General features: G+C 31.2%; 1 non-coding gene across 1 annotated transcript; it reads right to left on the bottom strand.

The window, feature by feature from the left end:
• Positions 1-15,904: 15,904 nt before the first annotated feature.
• On the bottom strand, positions 15,905-16,011 carry LOC121205633 (small nucleolar RNA R71). Its single transcript, XR_005900709.1, has one exon. It is a non-coding gene; the product is annotated as a small nucleolar RNA R71 (small nucleolar RNA).
• Between the last annotated feature and the right edge of the window lie 1,324 nt (positions 16,012-17,335).

Below are 17,335 nucleotides of genomic sequence, written 5' to 3'. Positions count from 1 at the left end.
TGTGTGTGAATTTGTGGATGTATTTCCAGAAGAGTTGCCGGGTTTGCCTCTAGTCAGGGAAGTAGAATTTGGTATTGAGTTGATACCGGGAACAACTCCAATATCGATTGCTCCGTATAGAATGACACCAGCAAAGTTGAAATAATTAAAGTCGCAATTGTAAGAATTGACTGACAAAGGCTTTGTGAGACCGAGTTTTTCACCTTGGGGTGCTCCCGTGTTATTTGTGAAAAAGAAGGATGGTTCTATGAGATTGTGTGTTGACTATCGGCAATTAAACAAGGTGACAATCAAGACCAAGTATCCGTTGCCGAGGATTGATGATTTGTTTGATCAACTAAAAGGAGCAACATGGTTTTCAAAGATTGACTTGAGATATGGATACTACCAGCTGCGAGTAAAAGAGTCAGATGTACCTAAAACTACTTTTAGAACAAGGTACGGTCATTATGAATTTTTAGTCATGCCATTCGGGTTAACAAATGCTCCTACTGTGTTTATGGATTTGATGAATCGCATATTTCGGCCATACTTGGACAAATTTGTTGTGGTATTTATAGATGACATCTTAATTTATTCGAAAGATGAGACAGCGCATGCTGAGCACTTGAAGATAGTTTTGCAAACTTTGAGAAATAAGTAGTTATATGCCAAGTTTAGTAAAAGTGAATTTTGGCTTCGGGAAGTTGGATTTTTGGGTCATATTGTTTCAGGTGATGGTATACGGGTTGATCCTAGTAAAATTTCAGCCATTGTTGATTGGAAACCACCGAAAATGTAACCGAGGTTAGAAGTTTCTTGGGGCTAGCTGGGTATTATCCGCAGTTTGTAAATGGATTTCTATAATTGCTGCTCCTATGACTAGACTACTCCGAAAGGATGTTAAATTTGAGTGGACGGAAGAATGTCAACAGAGTTTTGAAGAATTGAAAATGTTATTAACTGAAGCACCAGTGTTGATACAACCCGAACCAGGTAAAGAATTTGTGGTGTATAGTGATGCTTATCGAAATGGCTTAGGATGTGTACTTATGGAAGAAGGAAAAGTGGTGGCTTATGCTTCGAGGCAATTAAAATCTCATGAAAGGAATTATCCGACTCATGATTTGGAATTGGCTGCTATAGTGTTTGCTTTGAAGATTTGGCAACATTATCTGTATGGTGAAAAGTGTCGAGTATATACCGACCATAAAAGTCTTAAGTACTTGATGTCACAAAAAGACTTGAATTTGAGACAGTAAAGATGGTTGGAGTTATTGAAAGATTACAAGCTTGTTATTGACTACCATTTGGGAAAAGCGAATGTGGTTGCCGATGCATTGAGCAGAAAGTTGCTATTTGCTTTGAGAGCTATGAATACTCAGTTAAAGGTATTAGATGATGGTTTGATTCTAGCAGAGTTAAGAGCAAGACCGATGTTTTTACAAAGATTTGTGAAGCTTAGAAAAATGACCAAGATTTGCAAGCCAAGAGAAAGCAGTGTGAAGCTGATACGGGATCAGATTTCAGAATTGGTTCTGATGGTTGCTTGATGTTTATAAACCAGATTTGTGTACCGAAAAATGATGAGTTGATCCAAAAGGTTTTGCATGAAGCACATAATGGTTGTTTGGCGGTTCATCCGGGTAGTACAAAAATGTATAATGACTTGAAGAAAATGTATTGGTGGAGTGGAATGAAAAGAGACATCTCCGAGTTTGTATTAAAGTACTTAATTTGTCAACAAGTGAAAGCTGAACACCAAGTACCTTCGGGACTACTCCAGCCTATCATGGTTCCTGAATGGAAATGGAATCGGATGACTATGGATTTTGTGCCAGGGTTTTCGTTAACTCCAGGGAAGAAAAATGCCATCTGGGTAATAGTTGACAGACTGACTAAATCGACTCATTTTATTCCGGTACGTATAGCTTATTCACTTAATAAGTTGGCTGAATTGTATATCAGTGAGATTGTTAGACTTCACAGAATACCTTTGTCAATCATTTCAGATAGAGATCTGAGATTTACTTCGCGGTTTTGGCAAAAGTTGCAAGAGGCATTAGGTACGAAGTTAAATTTCAACACTGCCTTTCATCCACAAACTGATGGACAATCAGAGAGAGTGATTCAGATTCTTGAAGACATGCTCAGATGTTGTGTATTGAAATTTCAAGGTAGTTGGGAAAGATACTTATAGTTGGTAGAATTTGCTTATAATAATAGTTATCAGACGATTTTGAAGATGGTACCTTATGAAGAATTGTATGGTCGTAAATGTCAGACGCCATTGTACTAGACTGAACTCAAGGAAAATCAAATTTATGGAGTTGATCTAATAAAAGAAACCGAAGAAAAAGTGAAAGTGATTCGAGATTGTTTGAAAGCTGCATCAGATAGACAGAAATCTTATGCGGATTTGAAACGAAAGGAAATCGAGTTTCAAGTTGGTGATAAGGTATTTCTAAAAGTTTCTCCATGGAAGAAAGTTCTTAGATTTGGACGGAAGGGCAAGTTAAGTTCGCGTTTTATTGGACCGTATTAAATAATTGAAAAAGTTGGACCAGTAACTTATCGGCTAGCATTGCCATCTGAATTACATAAGATGCATGATATGTTCCACGTATCTATGCTACATCGGTATCGTTCGGATCCTTCACATATAATTTCACTAACAGAAATTGAGCTACGACCGGATTTGACTTACGAAGAATAACCGATTAAAATTTTAGCTCGAGAAGTCAAGCAACTAAGAAATAAAAGTGTCGCTCTCATGAAAGTATTGTGGCAAAAGCATGGGGTAGAAGAGACTACATGGGAACCTGAGGAAACTATGAGAAATCAATACCCACACCTGTTTACCGGTAAAATCTTCGAGGACGAAAATCCTTAAAGGGGGAGAGTTGTAATATCCCGATTAGGGCCTAATCGAAATAGTGGTTTCGTGACCACAAATCTGAGATAAAAATAATTATTTTATAATTATTTTGAGTTTTATGATATGATTGCATGATTGTGTGAAAATTTCGTGACGAAATTCTATGCATAAAGTGCTTAAGTTGAGATTAGGGACTAAATTGAATAATTTGCAAAACTTGCATTCTAGAAGTTTTTAGTATGAAATTGCTTTGGAATATTAATGAGGATGTATTAAATAGCAATTTGACCAATTTCTAAAATTTTGGGCAAAAATGGGCTTGTACATAAAAATTTTCAAAGAAAGGTATTAAGGGTATTTTAGTCATTTTGTAATTAAAATTAATTAAAAGGGAAAATAAGGCCAAAATGTGTTCATCTTCTCCATGACTTGGCCGAATCTTACCTCTCTCCATAGCTTAGGTTTCTTCAACTTCCAAGCTTCATAGTAAGTGATTTCAAGCCTCGTTTTTAATTATTTTTATGTTTTTGAAATCCCGGTAGCTCAAATTAACTTATGGTACCAATAATTCAACCTAGGGTTCATATTTTGAAAAATACCCATAGGTGAAATTTGTGTATTTTGGTGTTTTATGATAGAATATGAGGTTTTAAATTATGTTAGATAACTTGTGCTACTCGGTTTTAAGTGAAAACGAGTAAAAGGGCTTAATCGGTAAAAATACCTAATAGTCATAAGTACATGTTAGAGTGTGAATTTGATGTTGCTATAGAAGGGAAAAATGATCAGCATATCATAAAACATAAGAAAATAGGATGAGGTTTAATTTAAGAGCCTTGGGGAAAAAGTGCAAATATGTAAAAGTTTAGGGGCAAAATGGTCATTTTGCCAAAGTTCGTACTAGGGGCTATTTTGATGAATGTATATATTAAATAAATTAATTTGGCATTATAGATCAAGAGAAACGAGATTCAAGTTGCGATCGAGGGAAAAACAAAGTTTACGAGGAATAAGCTCGATTGCTAATATTTTGTATCGAGGTAAGTTCATGTGTAAATAAGGTAACATAATTTTTATTTTAAGTGATTTAATGTTATTTATATGACATGATACTTATTATCATGAAATATGATGTTTTGTGAATTATTATTTGGTGATATGCAAATTATGTGAACAATTTAATAAGTATGAGATGTTAGCAAATATCGATTTCAATATTTTGAAGAAGGCGATCAAAATGTGTAATTGAAAAGAATCCCATTTGAACATTGGGAATAGATTAGGGTACAAGTGACATGTCACTAGGATGGTTGAGTTCCAAACTCGTTGAGTTGAGTCTGAGTTCGTGAGATGTAACTAGGCATCCGAGCTCGATGAGTTGAGTCCGAGTTCGTTTATGGGTGGGTTACATGGTAGCTTGGCTACATAGATTTCAAAAGCTATTGAGCTTGTTCAGTTATGAGTATAGCACTATACTCACTTTGTGAAAATGATCTTATGATATGGTAAATGAGTGATGTGGAAATGCTTGTTGTTGATTAGCTATTGAATGGCTAATCAAAATTTATATTTGTGTTATGTATGCTTAATGTATTACCTACTCCATGGAAAACCATAAAATGGTGAAATTTTCTATAAAACAGAGTCATACAGCAGCAATGAAGTGAATATGAAAAATCACTAAATATAGTAGATGACGAATGAAATATTTAGTTGAAGCTTAATGAATCTATTTTTATTTGAAAGAAACAAAATAGGTAAATGAGTTATATTTTATGAGATATTTAAGTTTTGGTGAAACAGGGTCAGAGCAATTTCTGAATCCCCTGTTCTGAATTTAAAAATTTAAAAAAAATTTTACAAAAATAATTAGAAGTAATGCTTTATATGTAAAGATTCCTTATTAAGTCTAGTTTTATGAGAAAGAAATGGAATAATCATTGAAACCTTGCACAGGGACATATTTGATTCGTAATACACAGGGTTCAGAGTAGTCGAACCTTGAAATAGGGGATACTTTAACTAATAAACTGTACTAATTGTCTCGACCAAAAATTCTAATAACATTTTAGTAGATAGATATATGAGTCTAGTTTCAAGGAAAATTTACGGATCTTAATTTCAAGTTTCGGAACTCGAGATATGAATTTTTAAGCGATTGTGACGTAGTTAGCCAGCTTGTTTGGAAATTTTAAAAATAAATTGTTTGAGCTGCTTAATTAATGAATTAAGTTTAGTAACACCTCAAGCTCGACTGTGGCAACGGTCTCGGGCGTGAGGGTGTTACAAATTTGGTCTCACCCAGCTACGCAAAGATTTAAGTTATTGTCCTCTTTAGACGCCCATCGACACTTTTAAGGCATTGTCATTTGAAAGCACATCTCCTTTGATTTGAACCTGTATGTGGGGAGTAATGACCAAATCCAGATAAGGACGATTACATGAACTAAATTACATTAAACCTTGGATTTGCATTTAAAGTGTTTTTACTTATTGTTTCTTTATCTTCATTTTGCAGAAAGCAATTCCGATATTGGTAGGGACCAAATTTGATGATTTTGTTGGTCTTCCCCCAGATTTGCAATGGACTATAGTGACTCAGGTAGAAAACTTAAATTTGTTATTCTGCATGATTATTCAATGTACTTTTTGATTTCATTGCTCTCAGACGTAAGGCTCAAAAATATTGACCAAACACTCAATCCTATTCTCAACTAATCCGTGTTAAACACGTCTCGGGATGATGTGAAAAGCTTTGGATGAAAACAAACATTCTCGTCTTAAACACATATCTATCAAACCCACATTTTTGAATCCAAGAAAATCATGCATGTAATTTTGCCTTGAAAAAGGACAGATTTGTGTAAGAGGAATGTCCTGTGGAGTCTTCCTTAGTCTATTCTTAGCCATTTGACATTTGTGACAAAAAATCATTTCTTTTCCATTCGCAATCAATGTTTAAAAATTGAAACACCAAGGGCCACCTTGTTGATTAAACTATACCAAATTGGAAGGTTGATTACTTAACTTATTTCTATGCATTCTCGCTTTAACTTACTTAAGAAATACTGCTTTTGGACTCCAGCCTCTGGTTGCTGGTGAGAGTGGAGTAGACCAGGTTGTTGAAATACTACTTTGTCAGGTGAAAGGGGAACCAAGCATATCTTACATCAGTTCTAGGTACTATCGAGCATATGTGAATTGCATATTTTTTTTGGATTATTTATATGCATTTTCACTTTCAATTACTTAACAAATACTATTTTTCTAACTCCAGACTCTATTTCCTGGTGAGAGTGGAGTAGACCAGCTTGTTGAAATTATTAAGATACGTTTTAGTTCAAAATTCTCATCAATAATAGTTTCATCATGATGATGTTGGAAAAATTAATCTTCTGGGGCTCCGATTTTGTACAGATTTAATTGCTGATTTTCCTTTCAAATATTGGATCATTTTACTTACTTTACATTTGCCATCTAGTTTTCTGCCTTATGTTTTCTGTTATCTGCCATTCAGTTTGCCATGTTCCTTTTTTACTGACCTTATCTTGATTTAATTCCGTAGCTTGCGTGTTTATTAAAATAACAATAATGGCCGACTTTTTCTCCAACATTATTTTAAAATTTTTATTTTATTTTTAAATTACCGAATTAGATTAAAATGTATTTAAAGTTTTATTTTGAATATTTTATTTGATTTTAATTTAATCACGGAAAATATTGTCTACTTTTATTTTATTTTTTAAATTACCTAATTAAATTAAATTGTCTTTAAAGTTTTATTTTAAATATTTTACTTGATTTTAATTTAATCACTAAAAATATTTTGTCTACTTTTATTTTAATTTTCAAAGTACCTAATTAAATTAAATTGTCCTTAAAGTTTTATTTTAAATATTTTACTTGATTTTAATTTAATCACTAAAAATATTTTGTCTACTTTTATTTTAATTTTTAAATTACCTAATTAAATTAAATTGTATTTAAAGTTTTATTTTAAATATTTTATTGGATTTTAATTTAATCACAAAAATATTTTGTCTACTTTTATTTTATTTTTAAATTACTTAATTAAATTAAATTGTCTTTAAAGTTTTATTTTAAATATTTTACTTGATTTTAATTTAATCACTAAAAATATTTTGTCTACTTTTATTTTAATTTTTAAATTACCTAATTAAATGAAATTGGATTTAAAGTTTTATTTTAAATATTTTATTCGATTTTAATTTAATCATGAAAAATATTTTGTCTACTTTTATTTTACTTTTTAACTTACCTAATTAAATTAAATTGTCTTTAAAGTTTTATTTTAAATATTTTACTTGATTTTAATTTAATCATTAAAAATATATTGTCTACTTTTATTTTAATTTTTAAATTGCCTAATTAAATTAAATTGTATTTAAAGTTTTATTTTAAATATTTTACTTGATTTTAATTTAATCACTAAATATATTTTGTCTACTTTTATTTTAATTTTTAAATGACCTAATTAGATTAAATTGTATTTAAATTTTTATTTTAAATATTTTACTTGATTTTAATTTAATCACTAAAAATATTTTGTCTACTTTTATTTTAATTTTTAAATTACCTAATTAAATTAACTTGTATTTAAATTTTTATTTTAAATATTTTACTTAATTTTAATTTAATCACTAAAAATATTTTGTCTACTTTTATTTTAATTTTTAAATTACCTAATTAAATTAAATTGTGTTTAAATTTTTATTTTAAATATTTTACTTGATTTTAATTTAATCACTAAAATATTTTGTCTACTTTTATTTTAATTTTTAAATTACCTAATTAAATTAACTTGTATTTAAATTTTTATTTTAAATATTTTACTTAATTTTAATTTAATCACTAAAATATTTTGTCTACTTTTATTTTAATTTTTAAATTACCTAATTAAATTAAATTGTGTTTAAATTTTTATTTTAAATATTTTACTTGATTTTAATTTAATCACTAAAAATATTTTGTCTACTTTTATTTTAATTTTTAAATTACCTAATTAAATTAAATTGTGTTTAAATTTTTATTTTAAATATTTTACTTGATTTTAATTTAATCACTAAAAATATTTTGTCTACTTTTATTTTAATTTTTAAATTACCTAATTAAATTAAATTGTCCTTAAAGTTTTATTTTAAATATTTTACTTGATTTTAATTTAATCACTAAAAATATTTTGTCTACTTTTATTTTAATTTTTAAATTACCTAATTAAATTAAATTGTATTTAAAGTTTTATTTTAAATATTTTATTGGATTTTAATTTAATCACAAAAATATTTTGTCTACTTTTATTTTATTTTTTAAATTACTTAATTAAATTAAATTGTCTTTAAAGTTTTATTTTAAATATTTTACTTGATTTTAATTTAATCACTAAAAATATTTTGTCTACTTTTATTTTAATTTTTAAATTACCTAATTAAATGAAATTGGATTTAAAGTTTTATTTTAAATATTTTATTCGATTTTAATTTAATCATGAAAAATATTTTGTCTACTTTTATTTTACTTTTTAACTTACCTAATTAAATTAAATTGTCTTTAAAGTTTTATTTTAAATATTTTACTTGATTTTAATTTAATCATTAAAAATATATTATCTACTTTTATTTTAATTTTTAAATTGCCTAATTAAATTAAATTGTATTTAAAGTTTTATTTTAAATATTTTACTTGATTTTAATTTAATCACTAAATATATTTTGTCTACTTTTATTTTAATTTTTAAATGACCTAATTAGATTAAATTGTATTTAAATTTTTATTTTAAATATTTTACTTGATTTTAATTTAATCACTAAAATATTTTGTCTACTTTTATTTTAATTTTTAAATTACCTAATTAAATTAACTTGTATTTAAATTTTTATTTTAAATATTTTACTTAATTTTAATTTAATCACTAAAAATATTTTGTCTACTTTTATTTTAATTTTTAAATTACCTAATTAAATTAAATTGTGTTTAAATTTTTATTTTAAATATTTTACTTGATTTTAATTTAATCACTAAAAATATTTTGTCTACTTTTATTTTAATTTTTAAATTACCTAATTAAATTAAATTGTGTTTAAATTTTTATTTTAAATATTTTACTTGATTTTAATTTAATCACTAAAAATATTTTGTCTACTTTTATTTTAATTTTTAAATTACCTAATTAAATTAAATTGTATTTAAAGTTTATTTTAAATATTTTACTTGATTTTAATTTAATCACTAAAAATATTTTGTCTACTTTTATTTTAATTTTAAATATTTTATTTTATTTTTAATTCAAAATAATTAATTAACCCTAAACTTGTAAATTTAATCTAATAACCAATTCTTCACTTCCCTTGTGTTTTCCCATCAACACAATCACAATCCCATCAACAACTTACATAACTTACATAATACATAAATATATATTATATCGTACATAATTTACATAATTCGGATAACTTACATAATTTACATAACTTATATAATACATAAATATATATCATATCATAACTTACATAACTTAATTATACTTATAAATAAACAACTTACTCGTGTAATTTATTGTAAACTTTAGATTTCAAGAACTACGAAATGGATAGGAGTCCGATGAATTTGTCAAGAGTAAGCAATGCCTATCGAAATGGAGTAAAAACTTTTCTAAATTTTGCATTTCAAAATGCAGGCCAAGAGAATATGATTCTTTGCCCGTGTAAGAAGTATGGCAACATCAATTGGCATTATCGTGAAGTTGTCTACGAACATCTAATTGTTGATGGCTTTATTCGGGGGTATAAAAAATGGATTTTTCATGGAGAGTGTACATCTAGTGGAACTTCTTCAATGATTAATCCGACTTGTCCTAATACTGCTTACCATCAGTATGTTAGACAAGATGACATGGAAGGTATGTTGCGGGATGCGTTTAATATGCACAGTCATGGTGAGCAATCGTTTCCACCTGACTTTATTGCATCCGATATTGTAATATTGGTGGAAATGTTTTTGGCAAAACGGGAACAAGTGCACCTGATGAGAAGCCAAATGAAGAAGCGGCGAAGTTCTACAATTTACTTAATGAAATGAACGAAGAACTTTACGAGGGATCAAAATATTCGAAATTGTCCTTCTGCATTCGTCTATTTCAAACCGGAACTCTTTTACAATGCTGCTAGAGTTTTTGAGAGATATTTTCGTTTGGAAAAATCCTCCAGTTTTGTCAAGATATGAAGAGACTAATAAAATATTTGGGCCTTGGGTACGATAAAATTCATAGTTGCCCAAATGACTGCATGTTATACTGGGGTGATCAGAAGAACCAACAGTCTTGTCATGTTTGTGGTAAGTCTCGTTGGATGAATGGGAATACAGAAGATGTGAATGCAGATGAAGGTGGGGCACAGTTAAGAAAGAAGCTAGTCAAGGTTTTGCAATATTTTCCTCTAATACCAAGATTTCAAAGGATTTTCATGTCGTCAAAGACGTTCGATTCTATGAGGTGGCATAATGATCAACGAACCGATGATGGATTATTAAGGCATCCTGATGATTCTTTATCTTGGAAATCATTTGACAGTAAATTTCCAAGCTTTGCAAGCGATCCTCGGAATGTAAGGCTTGGGCTAGCAGCTGACGGCTTTAATCCTTTTAAAATCCTGAGTACTTCGTACAGTACTTGGCCTGTAGTGCTTGTTCCTTACAATTTGCCTCCATGGATTTACATGAAGCAATCTTCATTTATTTTATCAATGATTATCCCTGGAGAGAAAGGTCCTAGAAATTATATTGACATCTATTTGCAACCACTTATTGAAGAGTTAAAACAGTTATGGTCGGGTGTTGAGACATATGATGTATTGAGAAATGAGAACTTTAATTTACATGTAGCTTTGTTGTGGACAATTAATGATTTACTGGCTTATGCAAATTTATCGGGTTGGAGTACTAAAGGACGTTATGCCTGTCCTTGTTGTGCTGCGTAAACTTGTTCGAAGTGGTTGTATAATGGGAAGAAGTTCTCTTACATGGGCCATCGTCGGTGGTTAGATGGAAATCATAAATTTAGATTTCAGTGGACTCTATTTGACGGTACTGAAGAGTACAGAGGAGCTCCTGAGCAGACCGTTGGATCTGAAATCTTCTTTATGTTAAAAGATATCAACTTTAGTTATAGGAAGATGAATCAACCACCTAACGCGCAAACAAAGAGAAGATCGAGGCATGAATCTGATTATGAATTTGATGAAGAGGATGATCCTAATGAGGCAGACTTGTGGAAAAAAAGGAGTATTTTTTTTTGAGTTGCCTTATTGGGAGCACAACATTTTACGCCACAATCTTGATGTCATGCATATTGAGAAGAATGTCTGTGAGAACATAATTGGGACAATTTTGAATGTCGATGGAAAATCAAAAGACAATCTTCAGAGTCAAATTGATTTAGTTGACATGAGAATTCGGCATGATCTTCATCCTCAAGTACTTCTGAATGGGAAATATCGGTTGCCGCCTTCTATTTTCTCAATGTCAAAAGAAGAGAAAGAAGTGTTCTGCATGGTGTTGAAGGATATAAAGGTCCCAGATGTGTATGTGTCAAATATATCTCGATGTGTGAGTCTTAAAGATCAAAGATTATATTCATTAAAATCACATGATTACCACATCTTGATGCAAGATTTACTCCCAGTTGCTTTATGATGCTGTATGTCAAAAAATGTAACGTCCTGTATAATTGAACTATCCAATATAATGAAAGCTATTTTTGGCAAAGTTTTGGATGTTGAAGAACTTGAGAAAGTACAGGATCAAGCCACTTTGACTTTATGCAATTTGGAGAAGATCTTTCTACCTTCCTTCTTCACTATTATGGTGCACTTGGTAATTCATCTCCCTAATGAAGTAATAATTGGACCAGTTTTTTATCGATTGATGTATCCTATAGAAAGGTGCTAATTTATTTCTCAAGTATTCATTCATTCACCTCTATACATTTAGTTACAACTTTTGATAAATATTGTATATCGTGTTTAGGTTCCTAAGCAAATTGAAATCTTATTGTCGCAATAAGCATTATCCAGAAGGATCAATTGGTGGAGGCTACTTGGTAGAGGAGTGCATGAACTTCTGTTCTAGATATTTAGAAGATGTTGAAACACGATTGAATAGACCAAGTAGAAATGCTGGGCTCAATGATCATAACTTGGCCGAAACTTATTTATTCCAAAGTTATGGAGAACCAATCGGAAAAGTTGAAATTGCAGAATTAGATGATATATCGTGGATACAAGCACATCGATATGTACTTTTTCACCATGATTCAATTGAACCGTTACGCAAGTGAGTTCTAAAATTTCCTCACATATTCGTCATTTTGATTTGTTTATTTTCTAACCATTTAAAATTGTTTTTAACATAGTGAATACAAACAAATTTTGAGGTCTTGTGCACGCTCTCGAAGATTACAACATCAAGAGATTAATAAGTTATTCACAGCATCTTTTCATGAATGGTTAAGTCAAACGGTATGTAACTGAAGTTAATAAGTTACATATAATCGCGAAATTTAGTTAATCAAATAAGAATGTTTTTACATAATACATTTATAATTTCTCAATTTACTTTTGATTCAATTGGTTTGGAGTGGGAAGGACGTCAATGACGAAGTTAAATGGCTTTCCCAAGGTCCGAACAAAGTAATAAAAAGATATAGTGTCTTCCTCATTAATGGATACAAATTATATATAAAATACCGCGAGAGAATGAGGAGAACTCAAAATTGTGGAATTGTTGTTAATTCTTCAATTACAAGTTATGCTAGTGCTAGGGACAATAATCCGATTGAGGGTAATGTGGAGTATTACAAACTTCTTACCGACATTATTGAGTTGGATTACTATGGTAGATGGAAAATTGTCTTATTCTGGTGTGATTGTGCTGATGTTAATACTACTCGCGGAATTAAAAAAGATAAATTTGGTTTTACAATGGTTAATTTCTCTCACTTGATTCACACTGGACAATAATTGATGGACGAGCCATATGTATTTTCTTCTCAAGTGAAACAAGTTTTTTATTCGAAAGATCCAACTGATGAGGGTTGGTATGTTGTACTCTAGAACACCCCTAGAGACTTGGTTGACATGGGTAATGGAAGTAGAGATGACATCATCGAAAGATCAGAAACATTGCCTTTTCCAGAACAAAACTTAGATGAAAATATCCCTAGTACTAGTACATAACATCAATGGGTTCGACATGATGTAGATGAAGATATTTACGAATAATGATGTAGTAAGATTTTACGATTTTTTAATTATATGTGATACTATAATTTTAATCTTGGTCATGTTATATAATTTAACTATTTTACATGTACTATTATTGTTGTAATTTGTTACTAAAATTTCAATTATTTTATGTGTATTGTAGGAAAAATGTGTAGAAGAAGATTATGAGATTTAAGTATTGTCCAGAATACTCCAAATTCGGAATAAGCAAATAGTGAACAGCAGACAGTTGTTGGATCTTCGATTGTGCCGGAGTCACTTGACGAGCCTGCAGAATTTCAAAGTAATGTTAAGTTTATTTTACATGTGTGTTGACTTTTATTATTGATTTATTTTTCAATTTTAATATAATAATATATCATTTTTCAGCTGAAAGTGGTGGGACGCGCAGAGGTCGAGAACGTACGCTACTTAAAGATTTATACGAATTAAATCCTGTCGAGCGTGTCAAAGTAAGTAGAAACAGTCATGGTCAGCCTGTTGGATCTGAAGCTCGACTTTTAGCAGGCTATTTGGGCATTATAGCACGAAATGCTAATATGTTTCCCATCAACTATGAATCATGGCATCACATGCCTGATAGAAACAAAAATCAGGCTCTTGATAATATTAAGGTAACATAACGTTAAAGTAATTTATAATACTTCGGTTTAACTTTCATTTATATTTACATTATAAACTTGTTTTTTTTTAGGAGAGATTTGCTTTAGAGGTCTCCGATGACTATATCAAGAAGGAATTGGGTAAAAAATGGAGAGACAATAAAAGTACTTTCAAAAAACTATATTTTAAGAAAGACATAAGCCTCGAGGAAAAATTCAAAAATGTCCCACCGGGAATGCTAGGGTATTAATGGGAAGATGCGGTTAGATTCTGGAATTCAAAGAAAGGAGAGGTATTACGTATTTGCAAACTCTTATATATAGTGTTTACTATATACGTAATAATAATTTCATTATATAGGATCGTGAGCGAGTTGGAACAAGTAGCAGGCACAAACAAAAATTCACGCACACGGCAGGGTCGAGAAGTTTTGCTTCTATAGCTGAGGCCGAGGTATTATGAATTTATTAATTCTATCAAATATTAATGACTTTCTACTATTAAATAATATTTTTACTACTATATTGTAGGAAGTCTCGTCAGGTCAAAAAGTTAGTCGCCTTCAGCTTTTTGAGATTACGCATAGGAAGAAAGATGGATCTCCTATGACATCCGAAGCTGGAGAAATTATGGTATATTTACTTAATAAAATTTGATTTATTATAAATATTTATAATGTTTAATTATAATGGTTTAATTCGTCATTAGTAGTTTTAAATAATGTTAAGTTATGTTGCATTCCTTTTTATTATATATTTCGTTTCTAACTCTTTAATTGATTTATTAGGAGAAACTAAAGGAGAAGAAGGCAGAGTACGAAGAGATTGCTTCGACTGATAGTTTTGTTAATCTTGAGAACATTGATAACAGAATTATCACTGAAGTTTTAGGTCCTGAAAGGTACGGTCAGGTTCGATTTCAAGGATCTGGTGTTACCCCGATCCAATATTTTGGATCCGGCTCCCAGCAATACATGCCTTCCGGAGTCAAGCTCAAGTTGAAGTTCAGAGGTTAAGAAACCAGATAGCTCAGATGCAAGTGAGCACAGTTGAGCAAATTGCCAAGGTTCAAAGAAAATATGAAGAACTCCAGCAACAACTTAGAGCGGAGGCAGCAGAGAGGAGAGAAGGAGGCAACAACAATAGCGAGGGAGGTAGCGGCAGTAGCGAGAGAGGCAGAGGTAGCAGCGATGGCAGTAGAGCAGAGCAGAAAGTATGATGAGCTCCAGCTACAGCTTCAGCAAATGATGCAGATGTTTCAGTAGTCACAAAAGCCGCCATAGTAGACATTAGTTTTCTCCTTATAAGAACGTTTTTAACATTGTCACATTTAATATTATTGTAACAATGTTTTGAGTTATACTTAATTTATTAATTTACATCATAGATCTTTCGTTGAATTTGAAGTATCATTTAGATTTAATTTTTTTTATTTTTTATGCTACATTTGCTGTTTTTGGTTGGATTTCATGCTATATTTACTATTTTTGGTTGGATTTAATGCAAGAAGGGTTGGATATTAGTGAAAAATGTACATTTCAAATCTGCCAAAATTAGCAGCATTTGTGAAAAAAAAGCCACTAAAAAGCCATGACTTTTAGCGGAGCTTTGCCCACAAATGCTGCTAAAAGTCTTGATCTTTTGTGGCATTTTTTTCAGATAAACGCCGCTAAATTTTGTGGTGTTACCTTTGGCAGCGTTTTTTCGGCGCTTGGGAAAACGCCGCTAATAGTTTTTGCGATGCTTCTAAAAAAAACACCGTTAAAAATCAATTTTCTTGTAGTGAGAGCTTTGAGATAGTATGCAGTGCTAGTGTTTAATGATCTTAATCCGAGTATTAAGAGACCTAAAATTGAAGCACAATAGTTCGAACTGAAGCCAGTCATGTTCCAGATGCTTTAGACAGTGGACCAATTCAGTGGAATGCCTACCGAAGATCCTTACCTACATTTAAGGTTGTTTATGGAGGTGAGTGACTCTTTCAAGTTAGCCAGAGTACCCAAAGACGCATTACTATTGAAGTAGTTTCCATATTCATTAAGGGATAAAGCTCGAGCTTGGTTGAAGTCATTGCCACCAAATTCAATTTCTACATGCAAGAGTTTTCAGAAAGATTCCTTATCAAGTATTTCCCGCCTAGCAAGAATGTTAAGTTGAGAAATGAGATCACTACCTTCCAACAAATGGATGATGAGTCCTTGTATGAGGCATGGGAAAGGTACAAAAAATTATTACAAAAGTGCCTTCATCACAGAATCCCACATTGCATCCAACTTGAGACATTTTATAATGGTCTCAATGCCCACACCAGGATGGTAGTGGACGCTTCTGCTAATAGTGCTCTCCTTTCTAAGTCTTATAATGAGGCTTATGAAATCATTGAGAGGATTGCCAGCAACAATTATCAATGGCCAACCAATTGAGTAGCGTCAGGAAGACAAGTTGTTGGAATACATGAAGTAGACGCTCTTACTTCACTCGCATATCAGGTATCATCAATATCCTCAATGTTAGAAAATCTTACTACTAATGGTTCTAATAGTTTTGCAGCATAGCTACCAAATCATTTTGAAAATATAGCCTGTGTTTATTGTGGGGAAGGACACTTGTTTGAAGAATGTCCATCGAACCCAGAATTCATATATTACATTAGTAACCAGAACCAAAATCGAGGAAAGCAAGGACTGCAATCCAATTTTTATAACCCATCATGCCGAAACCACCCAAATTTCTCCTGAAGTAACCAAGGGCTGGACCTAGTAACACATATACGCAACCTAGTCGACCTAGCCACCTAGTTTTGCCCAACAAATTTAGAAACCAACCCAAGCTAAACCATCCAATGGCTTAGAAAATTTGTTGAAGGCATACATGGCGAAGAATGATGCCTTAATTCAAAGCCAAACAGTTACATTAAAAAACCTGGAAAACCAAATGGGCCAACTTGCAACTGAACTTAGAAATCGACCACAAGGTGTTTTACCTAGTGATACAGAGAATCTGAGGAATCCAGGGAAGGAGCATTGTAAAACATTGACATTGAGGAGCAGAAAGACATTAGAGCCCAACACTGTTGAAGTTCAAAAGGAGCCAGCTGATGCTCAAGACTTAGAGGACGTTCAACCGAGTATTAAAATTCCAATTTCACAAGAACCAAAATTTACAAAATCTGATAAGTTAACTTCAAAACCAGCTAATTTTGATCAACTAACAACTCTATTAGATGTAGAATTACCACAGAAGATGAATCAACCAGTTCCAGTAAAGAAACCTTCATCACCCTTCTCTCAAAGGCTTCAGAAGCAGAAGCAGAAAATTCAATTCAAAAAGTTCCTAGACGTACTCAAGCAACTTCATATCAACATCCCATTGGTTGAAGCACTTGAACAAATACTGAACTACGTCAAATTCATGAAGGATATCCTGTCTAAAAAACAAAGGCTTGGAGAATTTGAGACTATAGCCCTAACAAAGGACTGCAATGCATATCATCAAGACAAACATCCCCAAAATTGAAGGATCCTGGATGTTTTACCATACCTTGCAACATTAGAGCAACATATTGTGGTAAAACACTATGT

Source organism: Gossypium hirsutum, chromosome A08 (assembly GCF_007990345.1).
Source record: "Gossypium hirsutum isolate 1008001.06 chromosome A08, Gossypium_hirsutum_v2.1, whole genome shotgun sequence".
Taxonomy (NCBI): domain Eukaryota; kingdom Viridiplantae; phylum Streptophyta; class Magnoliopsida; order Malvales; family Malvaceae; genus Gossypium; species Gossypium hirsutum.
The sequence above is the reverse complement of the archived record's forward strand: the minus strand, read 5'-3'. Positions and strand labels throughout refer to the sequence as shown.